Below are 15,851 nucleotides of genomic sequence, written 5' to 3' on the forward strand. Positions count from 1 at the left end.
AGAGAGAGAGAGGGAAGCAGGCTTCTTGCTGAGCAGAGAGCCCGATGCGGGACTCGATCCCAGGACCCTGAGATCATGACCTGAGCCGAAGGCAGCAGCTTAACCCACTGAGCCACCGAGGCGCCCCAAAAATCTCATTTTTTAAACAATATCTGATAGTTTGTGCCTATGTAGAGCATGTTTTAAAAAAAAAAAAAGGGAACATTTTTCTCATCCAAATCTGGTTAATTACAGGCTTTAATAGTAGGAAAATGCCATTCTTCTGCCTCACCCCAACTACTTTCTGTGTATAGAAAGTTCTCTTTTTGGTTTTGGTTGAAATATTTGGAGCAGGATAAAAAAGATATGCCTAACTAATTCTTATTTAAATACTACCTGGAAACAAACGTCCTGAACTGCAGTCTGAAGCTTTTTTCAGAGGGCCAGTATCATTTCAAAAGATAAACATGGGGGTAGAACGATCAGAGAACACTTACTTCTGGAAAAATATACAAGGTGCAGCAAAACACTGCACGTTTTTTTAAATGCCTCTTAGCATTCTAGAACCTATTGAGTCTAGAATTTGTGACAATTCAGAGATGTTTTTATTTTTTATTTTTTTACTATGTTATGTTAGTCACCATACAATACATCATTATTTTCTGATGTAGCACTCCATGATTCATTGTTTGCACAAAACACCCAGTGCTCTATGCAGTATGTGTCTTCCTTAATACCCATCACCAGACTAAGATTTTTTTTTAACAGCTAAATCAGGAAAAGCAAATGTGTTTTCTTCCCTAGTAAAATAAAAGCATTAAATACTAAAAAAAAAAAAAAGAAAGAAAGAAAAGAAAAGAAAGAAAGAAAAAAAAAAGCTAAGCCCCATACTAATGTTCTAGGTATTTTGGAATTACGGCTAGAGTACTGGCTGCAAGAGGATGATTGTCTTCTCTTCACTTCCCAGGACAGAGACTAATGGAATTACACAATTAAGGAGTATTTTTTCATGATACTGATTAAAATTTAAACAGTCATGAGATTAAAATTTAAACAGTCATGAGAATGCTGTTTCCTGGAAGGTGAAGTACACTTCAGGAGTCATATTTACTCTCCATATGAATTAATTAAGAGCCCAGCATCTGAACAGTATAGAAGTTTATGTATCAATATTTCCACTGGGTAGTTTCTCAATTCAACCTTATTAATTTTATTTATTTCAACATTTTTCAAATACTACATGTACGCCCCTTCAAACCCAACAATCACAAAAACAACCACAACAATGATAACACAATTATATCCGGGTTACAAAGAATGTTTGACTTTATTTCTAATGATACTTAAATAATTGAGTCTGATCAAAAGACCTTAAGAAGTTACCTGAAACTGTTTTCTATAATCATTTTCCAAGATTCATTAAAAAAATAGTATTTTAGAACCTCGATTTTGGTTGATGCCAATACAGAGATAAGATCTCTAACAACAACAAAAAAAGGTAAATTCAACAATCAGTACTGAAACAACTAGACATCCGCATGCAAAATAATGAATCTAGACACAGACCTTATACCCATCAGAAAAATGAACTCAAAATGGGTCATAGACCCAAATGTAAAATGCAAAACTAAACAATTCCTAAAAGATAACACAGAATAAACCCCAGATGACCTTGTATATGATAATGACTTTTTAGATACAACACCAAAGACACAATCCATGAAAGAAATAATTGATAAGCTGGACTTTGTTAAAATTAAAACTTCTGGTCTGACATTGTCTCTTGACAATGTCAAGAGAATGAGATGACAAGTCACAGACTGGGCGAAAATATTTACAAAAGACACACGTGATAAAGGACTATTATCCAAAACACACAAAGAATTCTTAAAACTAAACAATACGAAAATGAACAACAGAGTTAAAACATACACAAAAGATCTGAACAGACACCTCAACAAGATATATCGATGGAAAATAATCATAAAAATATGTTCAGCATTATATGCCATTACAAATTAACACCACTGCATAACTATTAGAATAGCTAGAATCCAGAACACTGACAACAGCGGACACCAGAAAGAATGTGAAGCAGTTGGAGCTCCCATTCATTGCTGGTAACAATCAAAGTTAGTACAACCACTTTGGAAGACAGTTGCACAGTTTCTTACAAAACCAAATATATTCTTACTTTATGATCTAGAAATCATTTTCTTTGGTATCCACCCATATAATTTAAATAAACCTATGTCCACACAAAAACCTGCACAGGGATGTTTTTACCAGATTTGATCATAATTGCCAAAACTTAGGAGCAACCAAGATGTCCTTTAATAGATGAATAGATAAATAAATATACTGCAGATAAACATACTGCAGTATATCCAGACAATGGAATCTTACTCAGTGCTAAAAAGAAAAGAGCAATCAAATGAGGAATTAAAAAAAGAGAGAGAGAGAGAGAGAAGTAAGCTTGAATGCACAGTACTAAGTGAAAGAAGCCAATCTGAGAAGGCTACATACTGTAGAATTTCAACTATATGACATTCTGGAAAAGCTAAAACTATGGAGACAGTAAAAAGATCAGTGGTTGCCATGGTAGGGGGTAGAAAAGAATGAATAGGCAAAGCACAGAAGATTTTTAGGGCAGTGAGACCATTCTATATGACATTATATTGGTGGATACACGTTATGATACATTTATCAAAACCCATACAATGCACAGCAAGAATGAACTCTACAGAATTCAGTTGATAATAATGATGGGTCAATGTAAGTTGATTGTAACAAATATCCTACTTTTTTCTGGATATTGATAGTGGGGGAGGCTGTGTATGGGTGAGGGCAAAAGGTAAATGGGAAATCTCTGTACTTTCTACTCTGTCTTACTGTGAACCTAAAACTTCTGTAAGTCTACTTTTTAAAAAAATTATGAGGACATGACAAACGTGAGAAGATTCTTGAAGGTAATATATTCTTTACCACTTTCTAAGAGATTATAGGTATTGTATAAAAATTTAATTTTTCATATATTTTAAACCTCATTAGTAGATATTAAATGTTATTATTTTATAAAATAATTCATTGTGTTTTAAAAATTAAATACTGGATATCTTACAAAGTAAATTTAAATAATTGAATCTAATGTTAAGAGAGAGAGATAATGGTGGGAATGTGCTTTACTGCCTCTTTCTCAAAAAATGCAGTGAAATGAAGCCAAACATAAAAGAGTACAGATTACCTAATTTCATTTATATGAGTACAAAAGCAGGCCATCTTAGTGTGTGCTGTTACAAGTCAGGAAAGTAACAGAGAGGGAGCACAAGAGGCTTTTGAGGGGTCAACTGAGGATTCTGGGGTTTGGTTGAGTGTTTTGGGTATTGGTTTGGGTCTTCTCAGTTTATGAAAATTCATGGAGCTATAGAACTTCTGCTATGCTTTTTTTTAAAGTAAAAAAGAAAAAAGGCAGTAAACATGGTTCCTAAAATTTTGATTGAAGCAAAGAGGGACAGAAATAAGGGTATATACATTTTTACATAAGTCTGCAGTTAATATAAGGATAGAAAACAAAAAGGAAGTTAAGAGAGCTTCAAGGACCTGAGAGGAATGGCCTTTTGGATATGTCACTCAATAGGCTGGAATTTCTTAGTGTTACTCATGAGCTAGTATAAATCCTAGGGACACCTGTTTAAAGCTATAGCCAGCAAAGAAAAATGTAAGATCTGGGGAAAGTTAGAGCTATCCTAAGCAGAATTAAAAGGGAGGTAGCGGGGCGCCTGGGTGGCTCAGTCGGTTAAAGCCTCGCCTTCGGCTCGGGTCATGATTCCAGGGTCCTGGGATAGAGCCCCGCATCGGGGTCTCTGCTCGGCAGGGAGCCTGCTTCTTCCTCTCTCTCTCTCTCTCTCTCTCTGCCTGCCTCTCTGCCTACTTGTGATCTCTGTCAAATTAATAAAATCTTAAAAAAAAAAAAAAGAGGGAGGTAGCAATTAGTAAATATCTTTCTGGGAGACTTTAACGACAGCCCTTTACCTGCCAAAATGTGTATTTTCATTTCTGTTTGAATTACTTTTTAAAAATGGATACGGCTTTGGGTTATGGACATTGGGGAGGGTATGTGCTATGGTGAGTGCTGTGAAGTGTGTAAACCTGGCGATTCGCAGACCTGTACCCCTGGGGCTAATAATACATTATATGTTAATAAAAATTAAAAATTAAAAAAAATGGGTAGGGCTTATGAGCTGAACTAATTCTATCATGTAAAGGCTATTCTACTCTGTTCTGTGGGCATGGACAACTGTATGGTTTTTACACTGTACAATTGCTCTCTCTAATTGAGTTGCGTGTAACAAATGACCTACACCTAAATCCTTTGCATAGGTCATAGGTGTCTCCTCCACATCCTATGTCAAATTGAGTTTCTGAATAGTTTCTTAAGATAGGAGATATGCTTTATTCTAGAACACATTCCCTGAACACTATTTCAAGAAACAACTTCCACCCCTTTATCTCTCATGTCATCTTACTCTGGACGAAATGGACTAGTATGGGCTTTATACCCTCTTATTCCAATACCTCACTCTATGGTGCTAATAAATGATGGGTTCAGAAGATGACTACAAAAGAAGAGTGAAGAGTGAACTAAAATACTAAATAATCCTTAAAAATAGATTAATTACGCCTTGAAGAAATAAGAAATTCATTACATACAACACAGTATCACTGATTATAGGAGATTTAGCAGATGCTTTGAAATCTAAGATTTGTAAGGGAATATGTATGAGTGGGTGTGGTTTGGGGGTAAATTCAGGAAACATATACAGATGGCAGGTGGCAGAATGAAAAAAAATATGTTACCATTTGTTGATTATTCAATGTGCCAGGCAATCGTGCAAAGCCCTTTAGGGTGAATTATCCCAGTAAATGCTCACAAAAAGACGCCAAGGTAGGCAAGATTGTTATTCCCATTCAAAGATGAGAAAATCGAAGTTTATAAAATGTAAGTGACTTATCCAAGGACTTCCCACCTAAGTAGGAGAACTGGAATTTTAGTTCATCTCTGTAGCAACTCAAAAGCTCATGCTCTTAGCCGTTGGTCACCATCTTGATCAGTGAATGATCACGAGGGCAAATAGAAAATTATTGGGAAGGAAAGAGGGTAAGAGGAATGGAAAAGAAGTGGGAGGCACAAAGGAAAATAAAGAAAGGAAAAGAAGTAAAAAACAGAAGAGGGACAAAATACAAATAGCACAGTGTCAATATATAAAAGTTAATAAATGTTTGCTAAATGAATGTGCATGGCATTTGTAAGTAAATATCATAAATAGACACTCCATAAATATTTTTTTAAATTAAAATTTGGTCAGTGTTCCCTTAGCTACAGACAAAAGTGTGTATATGGTTCAAAAGAAAAGTTATTTTATAGTCGTGGTTTTCAAATGTATGTAAGAAACCGAGAAAACCCAAATCCCCAAAGTGTAACAATTCGGCACCTGAATTAAAAAGAATTTTCTCATTCATATCCCTCACTTTCAAACTAACTTCTTGATTAAACTTTAATGTAATTATAAGAGTTAATAACCTTAAAGAGAAAAATAATCAAGTCTCCATTATAATTTGCGGGTAGATTCTTTCCGAAGCAAAGTATCACTTGAAAATAATTACCCTTAATAACATGGGAGCTATTCCATTAAATTCTTTTCCTTCATTAAAAAAAAGTACATAATTTTGAAGGAAACAGAAAAAATAATGAGAAAACAAACCCCATTTGATCTACTCTACACTCATCAGATGCCCATATCAGCAGTAATGCACTTTCCCATCCACTTTTGAGAACATTGTAAAAACAATCATATTTCTGTTCCTATATCAAGAAGCTGATGCTGCTGGGGAAACCTCGTTGATTGCATGGCAGAAGCATCGTTTCTGACATCTGCCTTGCTCATTCCTATTAGTGATCCTTGTATGTAGTGCTTTTTAATTCTGTGTTTTTCTGAAGAGTCCCAAGTTCTCAGTCCATCATCTTCATAAGATGATCCAAGTACTAGTCACTACTGATAAGATATCCTCCATATTTAATACAGTCTATCTCTCTTTATTAAGCACTTTCTATGTATTTCACCTTACGTTTAGATTTCACAAGAACCCTAGAAAATATTATCATCCCCGTTTTGTAGATGAGGACACAATGATTTAAAGAGATTTTGTGACTTGACCAAGATCACCAAGTGGTGAGCAGTTAACTGCATTCAAACTGAGGAGAAAGCCTGGGCTTCTGATCACTATGTAAAATACCAAGTGTCCAGTGTAAACTCCAGAAACTTCCCACTGCCCCAAATTCTCACTGCTCCCTCATCCTTCATTCAAGACTTAATGCTGTATCCCAGTATGGACCCGAGGCCAGACCTTAACCCTCAATTACTAAGCCCACAGCACCTCATCTGTTCCTGGGATTTAAATACTTACTTGTAATTTTTTAGCACATGATGAAGTTCAGGAATTACAAGAATAAAGAATGAGTAAAAGCAGCCCAATGAGGTGGAAGAAACGGAGTAGGACCATACGAAGAACTAAGGCAATGCCGTTGATTTGCCTCAAGCTTTTATTCGATGTTGGCTCCATCTTGGCCCACATTTAAGTGTTTATGTATTAAGGGAAGAAATGAGAGATTAATAAACTTTGTCATTTATGACTATAAAAGAAATTAGACTTAAAAAAAAACATCATTTATCACCTTATTCAGTTAAGAAACAGAGGCAAGTACATTTACACGGCTAAATTTCATAATGACTTAACTTGTAAGATTAATATTTTATAACCAGCATGAAGTTTCCTTAATCAGAAACTGAAAATTTACCTAATTTCAAATCAGCCTGTTTATCTTTATATATTTGATATTACTACATATATCATTCATTTTTTTTAAAAAATATACAGTATTTCCAGGAATACTTTACTACCTACAAATCTTCAGCTTCAAAAATAAATTATATAATGTACTTCCAAATTATTAATAATTATTTTCTCAGTTTTATTTCAAATGAGGTAATTGTCAAAAAGGATACTGATATTTAAGATTAACACACTTGACTTTCATCATGTTTGACTTCACTTTCTCTATTTACTAAATAGGTAATATTTAATCACAAGGAGGTTGTGCAGCATAACTTGTAGAAATGACATTTTTGTCAGTTTTTCCAGATATTGACATTTTATATCTCATTTTCCACTTATAGAAGTAAATAAAAAGTAGTGCAAAGCCAGTAACTTCCATAACATACATACTAAAATACTGAATTAGCTCCAGTAAAGGAATTGTTACAGTTACAAAAAGAGATCATTTGGAGAAGATATCTGTTAAAACCATTTGGTTTTTAGTCAAAGCCCAGTGTCTAGAACAGAGCCAGCCTCCCAATAATTCTATGTTCCCTTGCTCCCTCCTCCCCTTCTTCCCATTTCACTTGTGTTTTTATTTTCCCTTTTGAAGTACTTTTGAAGTTCTCTCAGAGGGACTGCTGGACCTGTCTCCTAACCTTACCACCCCCGTCTTCAATCTCACTTCCTCCAGTCTGCAAAATACTGCTGTGATTATTTTTTTAAAACACAAACCGCAGCACTTCACCGTCCTGTTCAAAAAGCTTCAGTTCCCTGTTGTCTACTGTGTCACCTTCAAACACCAAAATTTGACAGATTTCTGACCCAGCCCAAGCTCATCCGGCCAGTCTCATTTCCAGACTGCTCTCATGCTATGCTCTTGAATTCTTGCAATGTAGATGCTTGGCTTTTTTAGAATGCATGTTCTTCCCTATCTTCTAGCTATTATTACACTGTTTTAGCTGTTTCATTTCTTAAATTCCACATATGAGTGAAATTGTATGGTATTTTTCTTTCTCTGACTGACCTTTTTCACTTAGCATAATACACTCTAGCTCTGTCTGCATTGTTGCAAATGGCAAGATTTTATTCTTTTTTATGGCTAATACTCCATTGTATATATACACATCTTCTTTATCTGTTCATCAGTCATTGGACTGCCATTAATGCCTTTTCCCCATCTTGTCCACCTAAGAAATGTCACTTTCCATTTGTAATTTAAATCGGATGTGTTGTATTCTTTGAGGCCCTCCTTATGTATTTTCCAATCTCGGCTTTATATTGTATTCTTATAATACTCATGATGCCATCATATCACTTGTTAAATACAATTCTTGTTGGTTACATGTTTATGTCCCTCCTCTGTTACAGTATGACATCTGAGAACATATAGAACCATGTTTCATCAGTCTTTTTATTCCTGATGCCTAACAGAGAACCCTATTATATACCTTTATAAGATTATCAATAAAATGTATGCGGGATAAATAAATGATTCATGAAAGATGAAATGGATATAAACAATAACAACACAAGACAACAATAAGAATATTTACAGGCATCTGTATTTTAAAAATATACCTTTACCTTTACTTGAGTATGTAGAGAATTTGGAGCTGGAAGAGCATTCAGAGATTAGAATATTTTAGTATAATCCATCTATTTAAAAGGTGAAGGCAAGAGGTCAAGATGGGCTCACAACACAGAGGGAAAGTAGTGGGCGAGTTCAGATAAAAGCCTGGGATTCCAAGACACAGTCAAGGTGCTAAGCACTATATGACATATTGTTGGTGGATTTAATTAGAAACAACAAAATTGTAATTTTGCTTTTCTGTTTTTTCAATACATTTTTGTAAATCAAATTATTTCAAATATTTTCCTTAAAATATATTTCTAGAAATAACAATATGGGCTGAGCAAATACTCTTCTGGAAAAATTACACTAATATCCACTCTCACCAAACATATTTAGAAGAACCAATATAATTACCTTTTGATAATTACTATTATAATTTTCAAGTCTTTGTAAATTTGACAGGTGGAAAACAATCTTTTATCACCGATTAAATGATCTTTATTGGGGCACCTGGGTGGTTCAGTCAGTTAAGCATCTGCCTTCAGCTCAGGTTGTGATCTCAGGGTCCTGGGATGGAGCCCCTACCTGGCTCCCTGCTTAACAGGGAGCCTGCTTCTCCCTCGCCCCCTACTTGCTGCTCCCCCTGTTTGTGCATGTATGTGTGCACGCTCACTCTCACGTTCTCTCTCAAATAAATAAAATCTTTAAAAATAAGTAGATGATCTTTAATTGCTAGTGAAGGTTAATATTTTTTTCAAATGTTTAACATTTACAAGTTTTGCCAACTGATTTCTTCAAGATGTCATCATTGATATCAATTACGGTGGATCTTTTTATATTTGTGCTATTATCCTTTGACACACAGCCCAAATATACCTCCTACTTTATATTCTGTTTTAAAACTCTGTTTATGATAATTTTTAATATCTGACAGTGTTAAAATTTTACTAAATCAAACATGTCTATTTTCCTGTTATAATTTCCCTCATTATCCTATTCAAAAACTTCCCCATTCAAATTCTAATGAATTGAATTTTTTTCTCTTGTTTCTTTTTCACTTAACTCTAAAATAAATTTCAAGTGGATAAGACTCTCATATGGAGGAATCATCTCATTACATATCTTACTGTAAACTGATAATTAATAGAGTGTCCTTTCCTACCAAGTTCGAAGTCCACCATTATCACATCATAAATTCATATGGAAGTATGTACATGTACATGTACAAACTGATTTGTTTATTACCATTATATCTATTTATTATCATTATATATTTCTATCTGGTTCCATCTACCTATTCAGTACTAGTTCCATATTGGGTTGATTATTATAGCTTATCATTAGGTTTGAATATTAAATGTTTGGTAAAGATTAATTTTTCCTCAAAATCATTCAGTTTTTATTCTTTTATTCTCACAAATAAAATTTAAATATTATTTCAAATTCCAGAAAATACTCCTTTGTCATTTTGGCTGGAATTATACTAAGCCTGACTACAGATTTACTCAGAAGAGATTAACATTTTTTCTTCTAATTAGTTTTTTTGTTTACAAACAAGTTATGTCTCTCAATAAAGTTATCTTCATATAGGCCTTTCATATTTCCTGGTTTAATTTATTCCAAGATATTTTAAATATTTTTTGCAAAAGACATAGAGTTTAATTTCCAACATATTAGTCAGTTTCTTATGTTCTTCGTGTTTTAATATTAATTTTATATTTGATCATCTTCCTAAAGTAAGTCATTCTAACATTTTTTTTTTTTAAAGATTTTATTTATTTATTTGACAGAGAGATCACAAGTAGGCAGAGAGGCAGGCAGAGAGAGAGGAGGAAGCAGGCTCCCTGCCGAGCAGAGAGCCCGATGCGGGGCTCGATCCCAGGACTCTGAGATCATGACCTGAGCCGAAGGCAGCGGCTTAACCCACTGAGCCACCCAGGCGCCCCATTCTAACATATTTTTCAATTTATTGCCTTCAGATGAAATAATTTGAAAATACTCATACTACTACTTTTTCATTTTTAGTAGTAATCTCTGTTATTTTTGTTTCATGTTTCACCACATTGGTTAAAATTTATAGAATATTAATAATAGTGGTAATAGGACTAATCCATCTCTTTAATAGGAACAACAACTATAAATATATAATTGGTTATAGGCTGAGAGAGATGTACTTTATCATGTTAAACATCTATTCCATTTCTAGTTTATGCTTTTGTACTTATAACAGAAATGAGGGATATATTTTAATCAAATGGCTTTATAGAATCTTATATTTATCACTGTCTTATTTGACCTATTATGTTTATAGTACATTTCCTAATATTAAGTCATACCTATTTCTTTTAGCTAGCTTAAAGTTATTTCATTCAAATAAATTTGCTTTAAAATCAGACTATAGTGTTCAGAGACACTCAAAATTGTGTATTTGGAAATAGCATTAAGTACCTGAAATCAATAAGGTTTCTTTTTTTTTTTAAGATTTTATTTATTTATTTGACAGAGAGAGATCACAAGTAAGCAGAGAGGCAGGCAGAGAGAAAGGGGGAAGAAGGTTCCCTGCTGAGGAGACAGCCTGATGCGGGGCTCGATCCCGGATTGCTGAGATCACAACCTGAGCCGAAGGCAGAGGCTTTAACCCACGGAGCCACCCAAGCACCCCAATCAATAAGGTTTCTAAAGAAAATAAGGTGCTCATAAATTCTATCTCTATACCAGCCTCTGTACAGATCAGACAAGTGTTCCCATAGTTTCCTCAGAATATTGAGCACTGAGATGGTGAGACACCGTCTCACTGGGGAGTTCAGGGAAGCTGCTCATTCCTCTTCATGTCAGGAAATTCAACCACAAAATGAAGACTAGCATTAAAAAATTCCAAAAGTTGATTCCTCTCTCAGGTTCTCACATATTCTATGTGATTTTTAACTGTGTCCCCTCTGGCCTAATGAAAACTCACCCATTTAAGGAAGCAGTGAAATTCTGACCTCACAGGGGCATCACACCCTCTCAGGTTTTTATCTCTCTGCTCACTTTGCTCAAATTTTCCCCATAAGTCACTTAGAGAAACTTCCCAAATGTCCCTTTCAACCACAGCGAGTGACCCCCAGGACAGCCAAGTTGGTACTACTTGCCCTTTGCCACTGATAATTTGGAACAGATATGACATTCAACTGAATTTTGGCTAATGAGATTCAAGTTTCCAAAACGTTAGAATTGAGACTTAGAAATACATACATGTTAATTTTAGTAGGTATCCTGAAGAAATAGCTAATTTCTAGAAATGTAGATGGCCTTCTCCTATCTATCCTATGGACCTAGAATTAGGGAAAACCAATATAAACAGAACCGAACAGAGCATACAGAGAGATGTTGGGGTTTCTGAACAGTTTTTTGTTCTTATAACTGGTCTTTTTCTTAGATCCTGTTGTATTCTGCCATGGGGTTTCTTGACATACCCTCATAAATTCTTCCCTTTAGCTTAAGCAAGCTGAAGGTGGTTTCTGTTACCTATAATCGAACACTCCTGATTAGTAAGCCACTGTGTTTGCCCTGTCCCTGATGTGAGCTCAAGTACTAAAAAAAGGAGTGAGGAGATGGCACTGGAATTCTATCCAACACTTTCTCTTTATGATAAATAAGGTTCTCGTGGCAACCGAAAAATCTCTGATTCTATACAAGATGTATTAATATTTTATTGCCTATAGGCCAGAACGAAGGAATTGACATTGTTGCTTAAGTTCCTGAAAAATCTGAACTCCTCTGCTTTATTTTATGTTTTTCTTTTGATAAATCTTTAGATTTAAAAAATTTATAGAAACAGTGTTTTGTTCAAATGGTAGCAATGAAAGTAATCCAAAAGTCAGGCCTTTGTTTCCCTCTGGCTCCCCAAGTACAGAGAAAAGGTTGAGAAAAGTTGTAAGGAACACATGAGTAATTCCACATATGCTATGAGTCGAGAGAGTGCTTAAAATACACACGTAGAATATGGCTCAGGTAAATTCTTCCGTTGATGAGAAAATATCAGCTTGAGTGATTAAAGGCAATCAAACCACCATTGTTGCTTAAGTCTTTAACAGAAATACCACTTTGTAGTTTAGTAGTTTGACTAAGGGTTTCACCTTTAACTAGTTGTTGTGTTATGGAATAATCCTGGCCTGAAATACTAATCATTTATCATTTGAAATTCTAAGATGATTGTTATGTTCTCAGTTAAACAAGAGACTGGAAGAAGCATGAGCCTTTAAACCAAGTATCTTTAAACCATTGTCTAATTAGGCATACTGCACACAAGGTTACAATCTCAGCAAGACCAAGTTTTAAACAGTTATTTTAATTTTATACCAATGGTCTGTGCAGCACCCAGCTGTCAGGGCCCCTTTACCTCCTGCTGTTACAAACTGGAAGAGTCTCCCTTCTTACCAATGACAAGGTTTTATTTACCATCTCAAATTAAAAGGGATCATGAAAAGCAATCTGCCTTGATATCTCATTAATGTCAGGAAGAACCAGTTAAACAACAGTTTTTTCGACGCCTAAATTACAATTTAGAGCAGACATTGTCCAATATTTAAATGGACATTACTAGGTAATTCCATCCAATTGGTCAATTTTTTTTAGTTACTTAAGATTACCTTTTGTAGCTCAGTGATCCTGACAGAAAATCTGGAAGGCTACACTATACAAAATGGACAGTTGCCTTACAAAGCTCATTCTTCAACAACTGGTAACAGCTATGCTAAGAAAACACTAAGTATACAATAATTTTTTGTTGTCACGTACAGTAAGCAGCTCTGGGTCTAGTCAGGTACATTCTCAGCACTTCAGGATATAACAAACTGATCTCAAGGAAACTGGGTTTGGTCAATGGTTCTCTCACACTTCCAGGCCTTGGGAAGTGAGGTGGCCATCTCACTAGGTGAGAACACTGACCATCACCAACACAACCCACTCAATTGACACGAAATTAACAACATGTAATAGCTGTTAGCTAGGTTCCTAGCACATATTCTAGATGTCTACCTCCAGTTCCTATGAAAGCCCTGTGAAGGGCAAGGATATTTAAGTCGGGAGATTTGATGTGTGCTCCATGTAGCTATTAGGACATTTCAAGGTTCTTCTAGGACCAGCAAGTAGCACTAGGAGAAGTGGAGTGTCCAAGAGTATGGCCACCCCTTCAACCCAGTAACTGACTGAAACATTAAATTTCTGAGTAGCATTCTTTTTTTTTTTTAATTTTTTTAAATTTAATTTTATTTATTTCTTTGACAGAGACAGATCACAAATAGGCAAAGAGGCAGGCAGAGAGAGGAGGAAGCAGGCTCCCTGCTGAGCAGAGAGCCAGATTCGGGACTGGATCGCAGGACCTTGAGATCATGACCTGAGCCCAAGGCAGAGGCTTTAACCCACTGAGCCACCCAGGCGCCCCTGAGTAGCATTCTTTTGAAGATCAAGTCTGAAAAGCAGAGTATAAGGGAAATGTTCTTCATTTATTCTTAACAGGATATGGTAATCCCCATATCATCAGAGTTTGAGAAAGTTGTAAACCTAGATAAAGAAGATTATCTCCCTCCTGAAAACTCTTAATAAAATACCCTTCAGTGTTACAAGCATTACATTCTTGGCTTTGATTGTGGGTACAGGTGCAAAACAGCCAAAGAGAAAGCTGTTTCTTTTATATAAAATTTTGTTATATAACTTTGCTCATATTATTAGGTTGTCAAAGTCCCATATGATACAGTTCTTGTAGATAGAGTTTCCCAGAAAATTAGTCCTCTCTTAAAAAATAGGTAGGCTTGCTTCCATCACAATGAAAGTTATATATCCCACTCGATGTCCCTTTACATTACGGCTGCTCTGGAAGGTTAGAACTTGATGTAGTCCCATATCCTAGTTACCATATTGTTTCTTCCTCTTGAAATGATTTTGATAATATACTTCTATTTGAACTGCCCTATATATCTTTTTATCATAGGCATATATCATAGGCAAGGCACTAATAATTAATGAACACTAATAAGCTAACAATGAAATTTAACAATTTATGAACTTCCTGAAAATTACTAAAAATCAGGAGGAGTATATAATCCATGACAATTGGCTTATGTATAGGTCTCTTACCTTGTAGCATCAGCTGTTGGAATACAGACAAGTCTCAAGCCATTAGCAAAACAGCTCTCCAGGGAGCTCAAAGAGATTCTTTAAGTGTATATACTAAAATTCATGTATTTTATATGACCCTCATACCAAGACTATACTTACTCATATCAGACACAGTTCTATTACGCCTTAATGGGTTCCTGTTGCTTTCAAGGTAAACAAATCTTAAGGATGGCCTGTTAGCCCTCTTGTATTCTATCTTATCCTTATCTCTGACACCCATTTCCTTCAGAGTCACACCTGTCACTAACTCCCTAGAGCAGGGATGTTTCCCTCTTAGAAACTCTCAGTCTGGCACACCTCTACTCTCAGCGCTCATTACAGCCTATATTATTACACCTTTGTGTGCTTTTTTGATTAATATTTAATTCCCCAAGAAAATCTAAATCTCCTGTTTTGACTGTTTTTATCAGTAGTGTATCTCCAGCACCTATCACAATGTTTAACATGTTCTATGTGCTCAATAAATATATCTTGACTAAATGAATGAAATCTCATATGTGCTTCTCTGTCCATAGTGGGTTGAAAGAAGGAAATTATGGAAGAGATCAGTCCTTAAAAAAAAAAGGCACAAAAACAGCAGCCTGATAAGGTGGTAGAGGAAAAAAGACTATAAAAAGTAGACAATAGAACTCAGGAATCATTGGAGCCTAGAGGCAAACTGTCTTAATAATCATTAGGCATTAAGATGTTTTTAATAGTCGTTAATAGCATCATTATATCACAGTATGGTATAATAATGGAAGTCATCAAGGAAGGGGTTGGCTTTTATCTATGATTAAGATAAGGGAGAAACTGGTCATTCACCTTTAAAATACTTTAATCTCGTGTTTCTTTAAAGATTTTCCCATCTTCTGGAGGTGAGCTTCAGTTATTGAGAAAATATAATCATTTGCATTCCTCTTCACAGCTCCTAACTACTTGGATAAGTGGAGTGTTCCCCAACCTCACGTTAGGATAAATAACCTTGCCTTGTAATATTCTTCTTTTGCTCAATTTTTATAATTGCAAGAAAATTATTTTTAAACTCCTCTTAATATTTATATTCATAACAAAAGGATTGTTACGTAATGCCTCACAAAAAATTCTGCTGAAAATAAGGATACCCTGTGTTGAATGTAAACCAAATCTTGCCTTGTGTTGCCTGCACAAAGCAAAAGAAGAAGTTTCCACTTGAATTCTAAATTGAAGATGACCTTGTGCTTTTTTGAGAAAGGCTGGCAGCTGAGGTCACTGGAGTGTATTATGATGGACAGTGCAGTGCTGT

General features: G+C 35.2%; 1 protein-coding gene across 5 annotated transcripts in view; it reads right to left on the reverse strand.

The window, feature by feature from the left end:
* Window positions 1-15,851, reverse strand: part of GRM8 (glutamate metabotropic receptor 8) — a 768,517-nt gene that overhangs the window by 260,394 nt on the left and 492,272 nt on the right. The gene's annotated exons all lie outside the window — the stretch shown is intronic.

This window comes from Lutra lutra, chromosome 11 (assembly GCF_902655055.1).
Source record: "Lutra lutra chromosome 11, mLutLut1.2, whole genome shotgun sequence".
NCBI classification, from domain to species: Eukaryota; Metazoa; Chordata; class Mammalia; order Carnivora; family Mustelidae; genus Lutra; species Lutra lutra.